The sequence below is a fragment of the Octopus bimaculoides genome, chromosome 8, assembly GCF_001194135.2.
Source record: "Octopus bimaculoides isolate UCB-OBI-ISO-001 chromosome 8, ASM119413v2, whole genome shotgun sequence".
NCBI classification, from domain to species: Eukaryota; Metazoa; Mollusca; class Cephalopoda; order Octopoda; family Octopodidae; genus Octopus; species Octopus bimaculoides.
Window position 1 is genome coordinate 61,996,617 of NC_068988.1, and position 3,973 is coordinate 62,000,589.

Below are 3,973 nucleotides of genomic sequence, written 5' to 3' on the forward strand. Positions count from 1 at the left end.
TACATACATCCACGCTCACGCACATATAACAGTGATATTAATATTTAGTGGTTGTATATATAATTGAACCCATTACAGGAACAAAAACCACAAAAAGAAAAGTAGAGGAGCTAAATAATATTTCTTTCCATAAGTGCCTGTTTAGTTACTATTCTTTACATTTGTAATGTGAATCCCATTGCAGTCCTCTTTTTATCTTTCAGAAATCATTGAAATAATTTAGAAGTCAATTTTGTGTGAGGGTTTACTGGATTACATCAACTCCAGTGTTCAACTAGTAATTATTTTATCGACACGAAAAGGATGAATGTCATAGTATACTTCGGCGGATATGAACTCACAACATGAAGATGAACGCAATGCCGCTAAGCATTTTTCCCAGCGTGCTAACGATTCTACCACCTCGCCGCCTAATATTTCTAAATAATAATTCAATACAATAAAGAAAGTTGTCTGCAAAACGTCCTCACTTTGCAATATTTTGGCCCGTATGATAATTATCAGGAATCAATCGGTTGCTGTTCAACTTTTCTCCAACGATCAAAATGTGGATTCAGAAGTGAAATTTCAACAGTCCATGTGATATTCTTATGGATATACCGTGGCAAATACACTCAGTCTAGATTTTGTTAATCGATCTGACAAATGCTTTTGTGTTCATCAGAAGAACGTGGCATTTTGACCAACTCTATAAACCATGATGCTTATTTAGGTTAGTTAGGTTTATTATAAACTTCTAAGGTTCTACCCAAATGACATCATCTCCCACATTCTCGTAGGAATGATGTAGGGACGTCTTCTTGAACTCTGAAATTCCTTTATCCTTCTTTTCGTACAGCTGTTGCTCAATTTCCGTGTGATCACATGGTGACGTATTTATTTCTACAAATATTAGATCGGGGGAATTCTTAAACTATGGGTTTATTCGAGAGAAAAAAAAACAGAAACCGAATTAAGAAAAACGCAGTTCATAGACAGATTGGTCGTAGATAACGTACCTCTATAGAGGCTTTCCAGGGATTACTCAGATGCTCTACTTTGACCTCTAGAGACCATAACCAAATAAGAAATTATATGGATCAAGATTTAATCAATGTCTCAAGTATATTTTGTCGATGAACTCGTGACATGTGAACTAACTTCTCCAGTAACATGTTGTTCTACATTGATAAGGTAGTAACACACATTGTTAACGTAGTAACATATTGGTTCGACACTTCAAGTAGATTCACGTGAAAACCTTGCTGATCACCAGGTCAGTAATTTATTGATTTGTTTTAATACAATGGATCATAGACACAATAGACACCCCAGTAGCGTCAGCTGAACTCTTTTCGTTTGGATTAGTTTCGAGATATAAGGGTATTTCATGACAGTAACATTCCCCAAATGTGTTTGCTTTCTTTCCTGACACAGGAAATCTGAAGAAAGATTGAGCATGTCTACAGCCGCATACTCAAAGACGTCATCACAATTGAAGTCATTGGTGGAATACTCAAAGACGTCATCGCAATTGAAGTCGTCATCGCTGCAAAGCTGGAAGTATATAGTACGTCATAATGATATCAGCCAATAAAACGTAATAAACAGTGACATCAGTCCAAAATCGAGTAAGACTTGACAACATTTTAAAAACATCGTTTGAAAGCACTCCACGTAAATTTGAACAAGGTGAAAGTTAAACATGGGCTTAAACTACAAAGCCTAACCTAAATTTCAATATAGTCGCATTCTAGAGTTACCGGAAGAAAGTGCCACAGTGTATACATGTCAAGAATTATGATAAAAACTCGCAAAGAAGTCAATGAATGAAATCTTGTCTGAAGAAAAATGTAAAAGTTCATAGTTTCTTGTAACAAGCAGATGACAATATGAATATGTTTGTTTAGAATATTATGTATTCTTTTCATGTGTATTAAGAACTTGTTCTACATTAAATAGTAACCTACTTACTTAAGACGGTAGTGTATATCTAAAGGAAATTTGACTGCAAACTCCAGCAGCGCGAACGACTACTAAAATGTAATTAGGTAAGTGATCGTAGTTATAGACTACAGGGACACGAACGCACGCACCCACCCCTACACACACACGCACACACACATGTCCACATATTCACTCTAAAAGAATAGAGTTTATGGTTATTAATTCGTTGCCGAGATATCACGAATTGGAACTTATACGTTACTTTCAGGTTTCCCCTCGTCGAATGAGTGCGTGTATTTGTATGTGTGTTTCTCTATATGCAACTTTGTATATAATATAGACAATCATGTATGTATGTGTATTAGAACAGAGTTAATTTATAGCAAAATATTTAGCACCTTGCATTAGATTGAATTGGCAACAAATTATATAAGAGATGTTACAAGATTTTATCTTTATTGTTTATCGTTATTGTTGTAATTGTGTTTCCGGTGACACGCTGGTATTAAATCAGGAATCATACACACTTACAAACGCACAATACTAGACACACACACATATAAACATTGTTTCACACCCTACGCAAATAGGTAAACGCACTCACATAGACAAGAACACCCATGGCAGCAGAATGAAGTATGTATGAGCGCGAGGTTTACATACATAGCTCTCACACTTTCACCAACATTCTGCCAACCGGCTTATATGTTCGTGAGTGTATGTGTTTGTATACATGTGTTTGTATGTGTGTATGTCTGTGTGTTTATCTTTGAACATATAGACGTATGCATATCATCACATTTATGTATGAATATATATATATATATATATATATATATATATATATATATATATATATATATTATGTGTGTGTATGCTTGACTTTCTGTTTGCATGTGTGTATATGGGCAGGTATGCATTTGCCAACACTTCTAAATGCACGTGTATGCATTGTATACCGGTGCGTTTACTTATCTCCAGATTCATTCAACGGTGCGTTCTGTGCGTTTATGTTTGTCTTTGTGTACGCGTTAATGTCAGAAACCCAACGTGAGCTTATTTACGCATTTGCATTATACGCCAATATGCGTCCTTGTATGTTAAGTATGTTGATGTGTATCTGTGTGTGTCTGTATGTGTGTGTGTGTGTGTGTGTGTGTGTGTGATGATTAATGACATCTGCCCCAACTGTCATGTCTTAGAAAAATTTAGTCGATATTTAAATGCAATCATCCCTTCAATTAAACTGCCAAACTACATCGACTACTTTCATTAGATGCAGCCAAATTAAAAATGTATATCATCAGTATTGCCGTAGTCATCGTCATTATACCCATCATCATCTCATCATCATCATCATCATCATCATCAGTATCTCTATAAAAACCCCTAGAATTATCATTAGCATCGTCATCGTCTTCAACACCATTTGCTGTTGCCATTGTCACCGTCGTCGACTTCATCATCAAAACGAGCCGTGATACGCATCTTCATGCTAATCGTGGTTATCCCCATTGCCACACTTTCTCCAGCTCCTCCTCCACCCCTCCTCTCTGAATCCTTCCATCCGTCCACCCATCCATCCTCCGCTTCGTCCGCTTCTTAGGCGTTGTTTATCAAGCTGCTCCCATCACCACCACCACCACCATCATCATCATCATCATCATCATCATCATCATCATCATCATCGTCGTCGACGCCATCATCGTCGTGGACGCCATCATCGTCGTCGACGCCATCATCGTCGTCATCATCGTCGTCGTCGTCGTCATCATCATCATCATCATCATCATCATCAACACAATCATCATCATTTCGGCGTATTTATCGCTATCATCATCATTATTACATGCAGTAGCAACACACAACAGCAAGAGCGTCTTCATCATCATCATCATCATCATCATCGTCGTCGCCATCATCGTCGTCGCCATCATCGTCGTCGCCATCATCGTCGTCGTCGCCATCATCGTCGTCGCCATCATCGTCGTCATCATCATCATCATCATCATCATCATCATCATCATCATCATCATCATCATCATCA

General features: G+C 37.5%; 1 long non-coding RNA gene across 1 annotated transcript in view; it reads left to right on the forward strand.

Annotated features, from left to right (window-relative positions):
• The first annotated feature begins 1,606 nt into the window (after nucleotides 1–1,606).
• The window catches only part of LOC106869667 (uncharacterized), a 6,940-nt gene continuing 4,573 nt past the window's right edge, over nucleotides 1,607–3,973 (forward strand). Inside the window, exon 1 of the long non-coding RNA XR_001409428.1 lies at nucleotides 1,607–2,030. This is a non-coding gene — a long non-coding RNA (uncharacterized LOC106869667). The remainder of the gene's footprint in view (nucleotides 2,031–3,973) is intronic.